The sequence below is a fragment of the Gopherus flavomarginatus genome, chromosome 3 (assembly GCF_025201925.1).
Source record: "Gopherus flavomarginatus isolate rGopFla2 chromosome 3, rGopFla2.mat.asm, whole genome shotgun sequence".
Taxonomy (NCBI): Eukaryota; Metazoa; Chordata; order Testudines; family Testudinidae; genus Gopherus; species Gopherus flavomarginatus.
The window spans coordinates 126,971,225-126,986,817 of NC_066619.1; positions in this window are offsets into that span (position 1 = coordinate 126,971,225).

Here is a 15,593-nt window from a genome sequence, read left to right on the forward strand (position 1 = left end):
GCAAGTGTGAAAAATCAGGACTGGGGTGGGGGGGGTAATAGGAGCCTATACAAGAACGATCCAAAAATCGGGACTGTCCCTATAAAATCGGGACATCTGGTCACCCTAGTATATGGGAGCTGGAAGTGGGGTTTAGCCCACGAAAGCTTATGCCCAAATAAATTTGTTAGTCTCTAAGGTGCCACAAGGACTCCTCATTATTTTTATATTGATTATAATGGCTTTGACCTTGGGCTCCTTTCTAGAGGCCAGTATCTGAGCATTCATACTTTGTGGTTTATCACTGAAGTGTCACTTACACCTGGGGAAAGCCAAGGCCTTGTGGGTGTGGTGTTCTACTATGGTGGTCTGGAAGCATGTCGCATATGGGTGTAATTGACGACACAAAGTGCAGGGCAGTGGAGAATCAGATCACCTGTTCCTACTCCAGTGGGACCTTTGCTGTAGGACCAAGGAAACACAGGGTCAGGAGTTCAGGATCTGTCCTGCAGTTAGTGTGAAAGTGTGTGATGTCACAGTTGTGTTAATATGTCTCTTCAAGCTGCTCAAGTTTAAAGCCAAACTCAATGGAAGATTTTTAGAAAGGTATAAATAGAAAACCTCAGGCAGAGTATGTTCTAAGGAGCCGCTATGTGAGTGTGAATACTGCTCTGTTCTGCTAACAACTTCAATTTGTTGACGGAAACAGAAAGTGCACACACACAGAGAATCACAACCATCTGCCTTTGACCAGCCTGCATGCTAGAGGATTTGCTAGGCCCTGCAGTAAGGATGGGGCTCACTTCCGGGTTTCCTGTCTCCTGAACCTGGGATCCTCCTCCAAACCTCAGACCTTTTTTCTTACTTAAAAACAAACAGGAAGGTCTGTTGATTTTATAGCAAGTGTGGAAACTACTTGGACACCAGGCCCCTCTTTCTTATTCTTCGCTTGTAAAATTCAGCCTGAGTTTGCTCATCTTTTCAGGTTCTTTGCCAATGGAGTAGAGCACTGGAGACTGGCTTTTACCCATTTGCATGGCCTCTTTAGACACATGCATTGCAGCTTGACTTCAGCAAGAGCACAAGTGGGCTAACACTGCGTGCTCTTAAAAATCCCCCCCCTAAAGTATTAGTGCATCTTTTATCATCCAGGGGTGAGCCCATTCTGAGCACAAAGATGCCCTAATTACTGCTGCAAATTGGTGTATCTGCCTGTTAGATCTATGTATGCCCATGAGCTTGATTTGCACATGCACTCCTGACTTGCCTGCCACCATATTTGAAAATCAGACCCATCTGTTTGAGCTGTCACATCTGAGTTAAAGGAACAGGAACACTTATTTGTGCCCAGAAGCTACATCAGGACACAGCCCAGCTTCTTAATAGGGTCCTTGGTTCCCTTGACAAAGCTGGAACTCTCTGGGCTGAATATCTCCACTGTCTCTATCTGCCTGTGTCCAGATTCCTCCAGGTCTCCTGCAGGCCAAACCATGGTGGAATGCACCCAGTGATGATGATTCTCCTCGATTCCTGCCTGATACTGAATTAAGCAAAGTTGTGATTGAATTTTCTGGGCTGTGTAAGACATAACCCTCAGCCCGCTTTCACCCACAAGTTAGGCAGTAGAGGAAGTCTTGGAGGGGAGATGGCTTGTCTTGGGTGGGGAGACGACCATCACACACTCACCTCCTTTCTCTGAGCATCTCCTACTCTTTGCCTCAAAATATATAGGCCTGCTTCTGGCTGACCCAATGCACCCCACCCCTCGGTGCTGTCTTTAAGTTAACTGGTTTACATGAAGATAAAACCAAAGGCTGAATACTTTCCAAGACAGTTGAATGGTGGCAGCATACAGTGCTCTTTCTCCTTCTGAAAAAGTCATTGGCTGTTCAATAAACTTAGAGAAATAAGTGGTTACCTTTAAGAATGTTGCTGGTAGGATTGTTGGTTCGTTAATATTTACCATGGTCCTTAATCTCCTATTTCCTCCCAGGCCTGTGTGTCTGCTTAGCTTATCGCAACCTTGGGAACAGTGCCAGAATTTGCACTTACCCTGACGCTGTGAAATCTCTCTACATACTTGCCTTGCTTATTGCAAATTCCCTCTTTCATGTTCTTCCCGCATCCCAACTTTCCAAACAGCACAAGGCCAGAATATTCTAGGCAGAGCTGACAGTGACACCCATTGTAACTTGGCCACATTTAACCATTTGGGTGGAAATTTTTCCATCCTGGGTGTCTGCCTCAGACTGATTTCCCCCACCCTTCCCCCACAAGAAGGCCAGGGGAAAATGCATTTTTTTACCCATGTTAAATCCTTACAACCATTTCATTGAAGCATTAGCCCCTCCATCTTTGAAGCAGATACTTGAAATTTGGTAGTGGGTGTTGCACAAAGCTCAGAGAGGTGCCTCTTGCTGTCCCTGTGAAAATTCTCTTTGGCTGAATGATAAGCGTCTGAATTTTTCCCTTTGCACTTGCTCTGTGCAGTTGGTTAGATGCTTGCTGCTAAAATGTTTGGCCATGCTGTCCACTCTGAGCATGCTCCAGCCCCAAAGCGCCACCAGACTGCCAGCTGCACTGAGTATGTTCCTCACCTTTGCTGAGCTCCTGACAGGAAACGCACAGGAGCAGAACTCCAGATGTGGAGGCACAGTCACACCTTTGGCCTGGGGAATGTGCTCGGGGTTCAGAGCCAGAAGGAGACCATGAATTCTCATCTCACGTCCTCTAGTGGTTGGTGTTAATTCTGTACACTTCACAGGTTTTATTACTGAATAAGGCCCCACAGCTGTTCTTTAGGAGACAATCAACTATCATTGGCTTATTTTACAAACAAGGTGATGGAGAGTCTCATTCACTCAGCCACCTTCCCTTTCAGCATGAGTGTGGCAAATGTATGTGCTTAGCTGTGCCACCACTTTCTATAACCCACTCCCCTTTGCAGCCAATAGTAGAACCCAGGACTCCTGATTCCCAATTGTCTTCTGCTGTCAAAGTATATTACATTGCCCTCTAGTGGCTGGTTCACAAAGAGGATAATAACCTTTTACTACTACCATTTACTCTTAGCTCAAATGACAGGTCTGTGCTGTGAATCAAAAGGTCCTTGGTCCCAGCCCTGTTGATGCCTTATAGAGGGGGATCACTGTGGTTCTATATGATGCAATTTCTGTTTTTCTAGTTCTCTGCTTTTAAAAAAAAGTATTAAAAGAACATTAAGGCTGCCAAGTGAAGCATTCCAAAGTTACCCGTGCACCCTGAACTTTGTCCATTTGTGCACTTGCACTATGCTACAGTCTTTAATTATATGATCACATACTGTTTAGTCAACAGGACCCTCTGCCTCACTCAGTACCCAGGATGGACAGTGAATGAGGCAGCTGGTTTCAAGAAGAGAAAAGATGTGGTCTTGCAACTGAAGCAGTGGCCTTGAACCCACCCATCGTTCTCCCAATATTGTTGAGGGTCCTTTCTTCACATGTGTAGGCTCATCTTGCAGATTCCTTTCCCTATGCATTAGTAAGTCATTTCCTCTCTTTAAATCCCACTTTACAGCCTTCCACTTGTCTTTTATTTTATTACTGTCTTTCACAGTCCTTTGTGGGTGCTCCCCCTGCAGGGTGTGTATATACATTTATTTTTTTATATGCTGCACCAAGTTTGTTGGAGCTAAATGAGTCATGGGTAAAGTAAGTTACTGTAAGTCCCATGCAATCGGGCGTTTATTGAACAATTTGGAATGTCTTTGTTTCAAAGTGAACAATAAACAAAACTCAAATTTCAGGCAAAGCTCTTATTCAATCCAAACACCAGACTTGCTGCTCTGAAAATGACCATGGGAATTTTATCAAAGAAAGTCTACGCGTTAACTTTCTTTAGCTGCATCTCTTTGCATTTGGCTGGGCAGAGATGTAAAACAAGGATATTTCAGACTCTTCATAATATTGTGCAGATTTGCAAAACTGGACACCTAAACTGCAGCTCTAAACTCTATCTGTGTGTGCAAACAGGTATTTGCATGTGCAAAATGGGTAATTGAGCATCTAACTGCCTATTTCTATATACAAGTACCTGTTTGCATGTACAAATGGGTGTTTGGTGGGTGAAATTTTGCTGTCCAGTTCGGAAAACCTTAGTCTGTGAATTTGTACAGGGGAAGGAATCAGATGAAAAGTGTTGCCACGCCAACATATATCAAATATTATGTGTTGACCCATCCTGCCTGGACAAACATCCTCATAAAGAGAGACACCGTGCTGTTGACTGTCTCATCCATTGCATCATTATACTATTGGAGCTGGGTTCTTATTGCAGTTGCATGAGTGTAAACCTGTGTAACTCCATTATACTTTACAGACTTACTCCAGATTTATACCGGTGCAACTGAGATTAGCATTTGGCTCCTGCTATACTCAACACAAAGCAAACCCTTTGAATCTCTGTTAGGGGCAATCCCCTTTAAGTGAGATCACCCATCCCCTGCTCATTAAATAAATATGAATCTGTTGATGGCGGTAGGAGGATTATACCTATTTTATTCCTGTGAGGCAGGGTTCTGCAGCAAATAGAAGGTGAGATGTGACAGAAAAGGCCGGGGCTCGTGGCTGGCTCCCTTGAACTATTGACAATAGCAAAAGAGCTGATTTTCTTAACACTGGCTCTCCCATCCCCTCACTGAGCAACCATATGAAAATTAGCTAAGTGACAACCCAAGGAGGGACACAATGTGAGGAACGAGCCCTAACAAAGTGTGGGAAAATGTCTTTTCTGAAAATCAGTTTTGTTCCTTTGTTTAATACTCAAACATTTCCCCTGTCAATGATTTATAGGGCAAGGAAGGGGAAACAATGGGAGGTCTGTCTCTGGACATGGAAAGGAAGCAGCTCACTGATCATGAAGGACTCTAGAAAGCACAGTTATTCCGTTGATCATGGCCGAGTCCACAGAACGGGATGAGGTAATTAAAAACACCAACAAAATGGATGTTTTTCATCTCTAAAAATATATTTTAATAGCTGACAACATGACCTCAGAGCCATGTATAAAACCTGGACCCATGAACACAAGCCAGCCTGAAATTTCCATTTTAAACGAGGGAAAATTACTATGACATAATACCAATACGCCACCCAAGCAATGCTTTTTTCCTTAGTCTCAAATTACATATTTCCATGAAGTTTAGTCAAACTGACCCCAAAATTACCTCCTTAGGATCTTGATTTATTTCACATACTTACTATATAATTGAATCCTCCATGTTTTGTTCACAGAAAACAAAGATATCTTTGTCTGGAGGTTTTTGCAATGAGACTTAGATGGGCCTTACTTATGATGGAAAAACAGTGGTGCTTTAACACTATTTCTTAAAAATAAAACTGACGAGGAAATTGCATTTTAAATATAAATACTTGGGGTTAAAGATTTATTCAAACCCCAGTCAGTAGCGAGGGTATTAGGAACTGAGAGCTGTTTTAGTCCCAGTACTCCCAAAACACAGACATATCAGCATTTCAAATGGGAGAGAGGTGGGAGAAATGGACATACAAGCATGTCTCTCTTCCTCAGTCACACAATTCAAGACTCTTATATTCTGCAACAGCTTTCCAGTTGCAGGTCAGACTAAGGCAGAGTCTGTCAGGACACTACCCCAACATTAACCCAGAGAGTACGAGCCTTCTGCTTTTGTAGATTTAGAGATTCGGGTTTTTTAATGAAGTTTCTAGCCTTACTGAACCGTATGCATAAATTAATAAAATAGGTCTGATGGAGTGTTTACTCTGAAACATAATGATGATTTAAACATCATTATCACCAAACCCTAGCATTTAAAAATCATGACTAAGGCCACCCAAAATCATTTGATTTGCGTAAGAATCATGCAACTTTAAACAATAACAAAGCTTGGGTTCTTTTTATGGGTTTTGAGCCTTCAGAGAGGCTTTTACATTTCAAGCTTTTCTCTGTAACCACGAGGGTGAGAAACTTACTTTTTTCCCCACCCAAAGAAATCTGAGATTCTCATGCAATCCCAAGTTTCCAGGAGCTGGTGCTTTGAGGGAAAAACCAACAACTATCGCAAGGCTCAAAATAAAATAGTGAATGTTGGCAACACCAAAAAATGAATGCTGTTAGCTATTGCTGTGCTGATCATTTCAGCAAAATCATCCAGTTATTCTGGAGTCATGGGAAGAGCTTCAATAAACTGAAACACTTTCTTTTTCCCCTCAATCTGACCAATGTGCACAGTTTATGATCAAAGAAGAGGTCCCTCTCAAGATACTTTTGGGTGAGATCCTCCATTCCTCCTTTGCCAGAAGGTGAGGACAGGGTCAGAGGGAGAAGATGTGCATTTTCCTCAGTACCCTTCTATAATGAGTATGGGGGTTTTTTGCAAAATCAACCAAATTCCTCTGCAATGTCTGAGGGCTTGTCTAGGTGAGGAAGCTATACCAGTATAAGGTAAAGTGTGAATTTAACCGGCTATAATTCTACTGGTATATCTCACTGGGTGGACACTCTCCTTTTGGTGTAAGAGTGACCTTTTTTGGTTTTGCTTATGTCACTTTGAAAGGGGTTTAAACTAAACCAAAATTAGCCACTTTTCTTCCAGAATAAGTGTGTTCACATTGGGAGTTATAACCAGCATAACTGTATCAGTTTCACTATACCAATATTACTGGTAGACCAGCGCTGATTCCTGAGATTTGAGATCGGTAACACACCACTGGGCTTGGTTTTGATCACATTTTCCCACCCTGCCTTTGCTTCTGCAACACTTTAATTAAGGCCTTTCTAAAAAGATAGATGTTTATACTAATGTGGAAACTCCAATGGGAGTCTGAAAAGGAGAGTGGTGAATAGAGGTGGGTGAAATTTTGGGAACAAAACTTTTTTGTGACTGAAAAATGCAGATTTGGATTGACTGAAACATTTCACAAATTCATGTCAAATTTGCCAAATTGTCTTGGTCCAAAAACAAAAAAAAAACCCTAAAAAATATTGAAATCTGTCATTCTGACATTTTCTAAATGAAACATTTTGACTTTTTTTCATTTTAAAATATTTTTAAATTTCATTTAAAAAATGAACATCTTTAAAGTCACTTAGGGTTGAATAAAACATTTTTGTCTGACCCAAAAACAATTTTTGTTTTAGTTTCTTGGCCACATGGAATTTAAAAAAAAAGTCGGTTATTTGTACGGCTCCGCTGGTGCATAACAGGCCGGTCCATGATTACTCATGTCAGGTTCACCCTTGCAACAAAAGCCAGCATGAACTTTAAATGGTCCTATAGGCACTGAATAAAATCCACTAGAGCTTATTTTAAGGACAACTCTAGGCCTCGAGACAGCTCACTCCCAATGGACTGTAGTTCATAGGAAATAAATGGGAATCCGTCTACATAATAACTCTATTGAGTGCTTTGCCTCAGGACTGACCAAGCCTGGAAACTGAAGCATGTGTCATTGCTAAAAGGGGTATTTTCCGGGTCAGGGTAGAGGTCAGTGATGCAGAAGCTCGAAGAGCAGCTCCCACTGTCCTCCCCGGCTTGTCTATAAACCAGATATCCGCTTCTAGAGCTGCTTTCAAGCAAAGCAAAGGAGTGATGCAGTCGCAGCCTCCTTCAACCTATGGGGCTATGACAGGTTTTATGGTACAAGGAAAGGGCGTAATAGGCTTTAATGTGATCTGATTTGTGTCAGAACAGATTTAGGGGAAATTGTGTATGGGAGCAGAAAGCCAGGCATCGGGTTAACATTGGTTAAAGATTCCTATCCTGGGCGTTCAGCCAGGAAAGCTCTAGCCTGCAAGTTACTAGGAACGATAATGGCTGATCTGGATCTGCAAAGTCAGTCTAGACTGTGACTGTAAGATCCTCTGGGCAGGCACTGGGAGCAGATTTTTAAAGGCATTTAGGTGCCTAATTCCCACGAATAACTTGCCTTTTAAAAATCTGGCCCTGGGTCGTCTCTGTATTGCACAGCACTGTGTATGCTGCTGCCACATAACAAAATGGTGCTAATCGTTCACTAATACATTACTGGTACACTAATAAAAATAATTGGAATTTTTCAAACCCCAATTTTATTTTCATTTTGATTCCAGATTCCCAGGAGGAACCAGGCCAGTACCTATTGGCCCTGAGTTTTAAACAAGCAGGGTACATTATTGCATGCCTCATTTGTGTGTTCAATTACTATGATTGAGCAAACACACTGGGAAATTGTCTGCAAATTATCATAGTCAGCCATTTGCATGTACTGGAGAAATGCCTGATCTGCCTACCTAGGCTCATTGATTGTTTAAAAATCAGGCCCATAACATGCCAAGTGTTTAGCATGTGAGGTAAATGTGGAATAAACCATGTCTGGATTACCCATATATAATTGAACCTAAGGAGCATATGATGTATCCTACAACAGCAGGCTCAAAGCAAACCCCTTCCTGACCACCATCTCCCTTTCTATCACTCATAGTTCATCGTGCTGTGTTCCGTGTCACTGCATTTACCTACAGGTCCATTACACAGATCATTTTTGGCCACATAACCCTACGAGGAAAGCTGCTCTATACCAATGGTAAACCACAACTATCCGTGGCTTGAGGCAAATCTTCATCTTACTGAGAATACTGTACACAGAAGCCTGTGGTTTATCCCAGTTTTGTCTTTGCTGATAAGAGAGATTTACCATAAACCACAAGCAGTTGTGAGCCTTGAATATTGCAGCTGTCACATACAGACATTAATCAACTAAGCTTCATAACACTCATGTGAGGTAGAAACTGTGAGCATGATTATCCCCATTTTACAGATGAAGGGATTGTGCCAGCAAGAGGTTACTAATATACCTAGCTCTTATGGAGCTCTTTGCTTCAGCAGATCTCAAAGCAATTTACAAAGCCAATCAATAGAATTACCCAGTTTTTACTCATGGGAAAACTGAGGCAACTTGTCTTGCTGTGTGACTACTGGCTAAGCTGGGACTAGAACCCAGCACTTCAGAATTCACTCCAGTGTCCTCCTATCCCCTAAGCAGCTCTTCTGGGGACTTGCACAGCCCCTGACAGCAAGTCCACAAGAAAGTGCAAAATAGAAACTGGGTCTCCCAAATTCCAATATGTTTGTGTAGCTAATCTGGTTCCTCTGGATGAATAGTACTTTTGCTTCAGTTTCTCATACAATAACATTTAATTACCAAGGGTCCTGTGCTACCATGCGAGCAGCTCCCACTAAAGTCAATAGGCCATTGAAGCCCAGTGTACAGTAGTTACTAGTATCCTGCAGTGGAAGAGTGAAGCCCCTGCAATTTCCTTATGAAATTGGCACTGAGTACTTCTAACTTGTGGCAAGCCATGAATAGAAATAAATACAGAAAAGGACAAACTCACTGCTGGCATCGCTCCATTGGCTTCCTTCGAGTTAGGCTCCTAGCAGAAGATCTGTTCACTAGTAATTGTGAGCAAATGTAGAATGCTACACACGCTAATCCGTGTGATGACCATATAGTAACCACACTGGAGCTGTCCTGTGCTATGCTCCAACAGCAACAACCTGGCTTCGTTGACATAAATAGAAAAACTTCTAGTGATTCCAACAGAGCCAAGATTTCACCCCAAATATTTAAAGGATATCACAAGGGTTTTTTAACCAGAGAGAGATGATTTTATAAAGGGCCACATAAAATGTTATACATGCCTTCATATTTATCATTCAGATTTTGTAGAGAAAGAGGAAACCCTGGTTTACCTCCAAACCAGGTCCATCTCTGAACTGAATGAAAAAGGTCCTGTGGAAAACAGAGCATGTGATCGTGTAATTAAAGACTGCATCATAGTGCATACACACGGTGTAGGGTGCAACTTAAGGTCACACAGGCAATCTTAATTCTGGCTTTTCCTAACTTTTGAGTGTTTGACTTTGTATCTTTAATAATGTTTTTAATATAGTTTTTGTGTGCGTGATTGTACATATATAGTGCTTTATATTTTCCACAGCAGCTTACAAACATTAACCATGTTAATTAATGTTATTAATGTCTTTTGTTAGAGCTAGTTAAAGCATAGTTTATAGGGCATGTAAGCAGCTAACTATATTCATGTTTCACTAAATTGGCCCACAGAGAGAGAAGAAAAATATTTAAAACTCATAAACAGTTCAAACAAAAACAAAACCCCTCCAGTAATCGCTTCCTTTACAATCTCCAAATTCTGTAAATTGGCCAAGGCTGTCTGGAGGAGGCGGGAGGGGGGAGTGTAAAATCTTCCAGCAGTAGAGCAGAGCACATCTGGTGCTTCTTGGGACAGCCAGGGCTGAGAGTCACCTTATTGCCAACTGCATCTAGAGTGAGGGCGTCTTGTCGGTGTTAGCTCTTAACACAACCAGCCTGCAAGGCTCTCAAGCGACCTCCTGGTCTGTATCAGCCTGGCCTTTGTCCTGCAGATTGAGAATAAATTCACCTCAACAGGGCAGGCTCTACTGTTTTTGCCGCTGCAAGCAGTGCACCAAATTGCTGCCACAGACGGCAGGAGCAGTCCGTATGCCCTTAGGGCGGCTCACACGTTTGTGCGGTGGCAGCAATTTGGCGGCAGCTTCTGTCTTCAGCGGAAGACAGAAGCCACCAAATTGCCGCCGCGGGCAGCTGAACATAGAAGCTGCTGTGCCACTGGGGAAATGCACCTGCCACCCTAACGCCACAGGGACTGCCCCTGCTGTCCGCGGCAGCAATTCGGTGCACTGCTTGGAGCCGCAAAAACACACGGGCTGCCACCCCTTGCAGATTGCTGCCCCAAGCACCTGCTTGGAATGCTGGTGCCTGGAGCCGGCCCTGCACCTCAACTCCCAAGTCCCTTCCAAGTGTTCCCCAGTGGTTCCCAGCCCCTAATTCTCTGGTGACTCACTTTCACTCCCAAACCATATGGGCATCATTTTCAATATAGCTACTTTATTCCTTCAGTATTACCCGTATGCCCATGTCACCATCTTTATGCACCTACGTCCCATGGAAAGTCAACAGGATTTAGGCTCTGAAGTGCCTATGGGTTTATCTACATGGTGCATTGGTGTGCACCAGTCGGGGTGTAAACTCTAGTCCTCCCCAGCGTGTTGCACATCAGTTGTCTGTATGAACCCTGCCGGCACAAGCTGAAGTTCCCTAGTGCACGTTGACGTTGTACTGCGCTATGTCAATGCGTACTGGGAATCTTCCCGTGCATGCCAGCAATCTCCCCATGGCTAGTTAGTGCATGACATGCTGGTGTGCACTAGAATTTGCACCACAGCTGCTGCACACTGCCCCCGTCGTGTAGACAAGCCCTAAATCACTTTTGAAAAGGGGACTTAGGATCCTTGGTCATACAGGTGCTTTTGAAAAATTTACCCCAGATTATAACTTCTTTCTGTAGAACATTATGTAGTGACAGACTGTGCCGCTCCTACTCTGCACACTGGACTACTTGTGGAGTTATAATTATTCATTATTAGCTATTAATTTAACATTTATATTGAGGTAGGCCAACCTCGTTAGAGCCCCAGTGTACTAGGTACTGTACAGACACATAGAGTAAATGCCAGTCCCTGAGCTGAAAACCTATACTCTAAAACAGGCATAACAGGGAAAAACCAACAAGTGGGTGGGGGAATATAGGATAACAAAAACAATGTGATGTGCACAATTCTTAGCCAATCAGTGTCCATTGTCCTGTAAGATACTATTTAACATGAGTAAGGATCTCAGTCTACCCTTCGTTTTTACTCAGCCAAACACCCATTGAAACCAATAGGAATTTGCCTTTCAAAGGACTGAGTAAAAGTGAGTGTGACCCTCCAGAAGTTGTATAAGTTAAAATATTATCACACGTGTTGTGCCACAGCTGGCTGCAGATCTGAGTCACCATATCGCCCAGCCCCAAGTGTTTAATAGTAGTGAGTCAGCCCCCCGAAATCATGAGTGGCTTTAAAATCATGAGATTTAAAAAGGAAGAAAAAAAACCTGTTGGTTTCTTTTTCTTTGCCTGTTGGATTTGAGCCGTCGGGGTTCACTCGGATCACGGTCGGAAGCTTTTCTCCACAGCCCTGAGGACTAGAACTTACCTTCTGAAGTATTTCTCCCGGTGGGAGAGGAGCAATTTCAAACACTGAGATGAGCCAAAAGGGGGTGACTGAAAATAGCCCTTTTGTTCTGCCCATGGTTAGCTGTCACTCACTCTAATGAGGAAAGACGGAAGACCACCGAGGATGCAGCAGCACTGCCATGACTAGCTCCATGAAAACTAGTGGGCCTCCCCATCCAGAGAACAGTGAAGTCAGTGCCAAAGAACTTCACTTTGTAGACATTAATAAGCTTATCCTTGTAAATTAAGGGATTGATCCGGCAACATGCTGGGCACCTCATCTCCAATGGGAGCTGCAGGAGACTCGCAGCATCAGGCCCTTAAAAAACTGGGCTTCTCCAGTTCATACCAGCTGAGGATTTCGGTCACGGTTATTAGGAGTGGACCCCAAGATGCAGTGTTTGGATTTAGTTTTCAAATCTCCGAGTGTGGGAATGTTCAGACCTGGAAGTTTGGTTCATCCCATTACAGAGCTAAGGATCAGCTGTAAAACTGGAATCCAGACCCAGGTTCAGATTCCAACACCCTCCAATGTCTGGAGATGATGAGTTTTGGTTCAATCCCATCTTTAATTAATAGGAATCTTAAAATTATCCACTCATTATCCATCTACAGTATTTAACTCTATGACCTAATGAATTCACAAGCTGACTACTCACAGTGCAAAGGAGTATTTTCTGTTATTTAATTGAAATTTACATACCATTAACTTCATTGAATGAACCAACATTCTTGTAATATGGGCCAGTGTGAAAAGGAGGGACGGATTCATTTTTACTGTCCCCTTCATAGGCTCATACTCCCACACAACAATCTTCTATAGATACAGGTTAAAACAATGTTAACAGGCTATTATAGTTTGAGGTGGGGTGGGGGGACCTCAGGACATTTGTGCTGTCCCTTTCAAAATTGTAAAGTCCCAGGTAACTTTGAGATGGATTTAAGATAGAGAATATATAAAGTTTTTTATAGTAAATATAAAGGATAGAAATGAAGGACATTCACAATTAATGTTGAAGGTCTCATCTTCACTCTACCTGCCCCCCACCTACAGTTAGAAAACCTCACCAGTTACAAAGCGCAAGACCCCAAAAGAGATTGCACTAATTGTTGTACACACACATGAGCCGAGCTAGTCCCTGCCCCCAAAGACTTTGAGATCAAAATAGACAAGACAGAAACAGAGCAGGGAAATAACTTATCCAGCAGCAGAGCTTGGAATGAGATGCCTGATACATTGGACCACACTGAATTTCCTCCATGGCCCCGAAGGGTTTGATACAAAGCCCATCAAACTCAATGGGGAATGTTCCACTGAGTTCATTTGGCTTTGGCTCCAGTCCTAGATGAATCCCAATAGTATGCTTACTAGTTATATGGTGAGGAAAACTGCACCCAGCCATCACAGCAGGAAAATACTTGAGTTTCATCCAGTTGCCTGCACTTCCATCCATGACTTAGGGCATATGGTGGATTTGCCATTTTAAAAATCTCCACTATGCTGCTTTAAGCCTCTGAAATAGTTCTGTGTGTAAGACTAGAGACAAGCCAGGAATAGGATGCTAGCAGCTAGTGAATTTCCTCAATGTTCAGGGTGGTACTTCCATTTCAACAATAACTTGCCTGGGAGAAGGAAATAACTATGTGCATATATTTTTGCCAGACCTTCTTGTATCTTTTTTTAGTGTTATTTTCCTTTCTACAGTAGAATTTATAACGGGATGCAAAACCTACATGCAAAAACAGTATTTGAAAAGTGTAACAACGCAATTGAAACATCCTTGTAAAGTTGGTCTTACTAAATAGCGCTGAAACTTGGAGACTTAAGGCCATACTATCTAACCCCCAGGTTTTCATCAACAGCTGCCTTAGAGAAATCCTCAGTATCAGATGGCCAGAAAAAAAAAATCACAAATGAAAAACACTGGAGAAGGACGAAACAAAAACCAGTAGGACTGGAAATTACAGAATGAAAACGGTGATGGCTAAGGCATACATGGAAGAAATATCTGAACAACATAATAAGACAGACATTAGACTGGACCCCCCAGGGCAACCAGCAACAAAGTCAGCCAAGAATATCATGGAAACACACAACAGAAGCAGAACTGAAAGCTAAAACTGCTGCAGGAGACTGGCAAAGATGGAAAGCAGTGGTGAAGGCCCTATCCTCCACATGGAAGAGAGGCATGAGAGAGAAGAGAGTAGCCACAGCTGGAGTTTGCCACTGGAATGGCTTTTTTAGCCCAGATCCATATTACTGAATATAATAATCTGCCCCAGAACTGCAATAGAAGATAGAAGGGATGTCAAGTGACAGTATTGGTGTTTAAATTGCCTGGTTTCAGAGCAGAGTGTCTCATAGGGTGTATATTCAGATTTTGGGTGTTTCATTGCTTCCTGAGCTCAGAGTGCAATCCCACTGGTTAGTAAAGACTTATGCAAAATAAATAAATATACAAAGTACTAAATGATATTTTTAGTTTCACATCCAATTCTTAAAATGTTAGGGCCAGATCCCCTGCTTGTATAAATCGGCAGAGCTCCATTGAAGTCCCTAGAGTTGCGTTGCTGCTCTACCTGAGGACGTGACCCTTAATATTTATATTACCATAGCACCAGTACCCACCGGAGACCCATTTAGATGCAGATACCTGAAGAGGCTCCACTGAAGTGCTCACCATTTAGGAAGGTAGCTTACTGCATGCTACTAATATAGGAGTATAGATTAACTACAAAGTCTAAGGGAGTAACATGAGATCACAAATTTAGGAGGAGGAAGGTGTTGTTACCTGTAACAGGTGTTCTCTGAAGGGATAAGTTGTAATAAATCTGTCCTCTGTAGTCTGTTCTCTCAGTGCCTGCTTGGCAGGAACTCCCATGACATCAGAGTTTGGAGGCCAACTACTGTCCCTTCTGTCCACAACAGCAGCATGTGCTTCACTGCTCCCCAGGAGTCTAGCAGCCATTAGCGTCCCCAGCTGTCAGTTCGTTAGCGAGAGTGTTAATGAATGTAAACATGTATCTCCAAATCTATAGGGAAGGTGCAATACTTGGACAACTTGTATCTTTGGAGAACAACAATTACAGATAAGCAACTACTTCTTCTCCAAAGGTGCCGATTGTAATAGAACCCTGCTCCAGACCAGAGATGTCTCCCTAGAAGAAGAGGGACATGCAGAAGGTTGGACCAAAGAGAAATCTCCAGACATGGCTCTTAAGCTGCATACTGATAACGCAGACCCCTGTGTGCCAAGTATCACAACCCCATGAGCTAATGAGAGAGATGTTCCTCAGCCTTGAGGCATGTGAAGGCAGGAGAGCTGGGCACACAGCCTGAGCATTTGCTGAGGAAACCAAAAGGGCAGCCTGGACTGGATCCAGAGGGACATGTCTGGATAGAAGAGAAAGGTCTGTCTGACATCATTTTATAGCACAGCATTCTATCCAGGAATAACAGCACATGCTGACTCGGGAACTGACGGGATGTGGTTTGCACC